Below are 538 nucleotides of genomic sequence, written 5' to 3'. Positions count from 1 at the left end.
GGTGTGGGCTCCCACCAGCACAGAGGCCATCGGGCCAGGGGGTCTGCAGAGGTCCACCTTGGAGGAGCGTCCCTGCAGGTACCCACAGTGCAGGCAGTCCTTCAAGAAGTCCAGCACCCTGCTGAGCCACCAGGAAACACACAGCGGAGCCAAGCCTGCGAGCTCTGCGGCAAAGCCTTCTTGCACCAGGGCATGCTGCAGCAGCACTGCTGCCTGTGCATGGGCGAGCGGCCCTAAAAGCGCCCCTTCTGTGCCAAAACCTACACCTGGTCCTCGGACTATGGCAAGCACACCTGCGCTCACAGGGGTGAGCGGCCCCACGGCTGTGCTGACTGTAGGAAGGCCTCTGCCCACTCCTCCGACCTCTGCAAGCACCAGTGCAATGTGCACCGCGACGATGAGCCTTCCTCTGCCCCAACCACAGGTGCACCTTCAGCAAGCCCCTCTCCCTGCTCCGCCACCAGCAGGAACACTTCGGGGCCACACTGTTCCCCCACCCCAACTGCAGGAAGGCCTTTGCCGTGGCCAGCCGGGTGCT

The sequence above is a fragment of the Egretta garzetta genome, unplaced genomic scaffold (assembly GCF_000687185.1).
Source record: "Egretta garzetta isolate BGI_Z169 unplaced genomic scaffold, ASM68718v1 scaffold598, whole genome shotgun sequence".
Taxonomy (NCBI): Eukaryota; Metazoa; Chordata; class Aves; order Pelecaniformes; family Ardeidae; genus Egretta; species Egretta garzetta.
Note: the sequence above shows the minus strand (reverse complement) of the source record.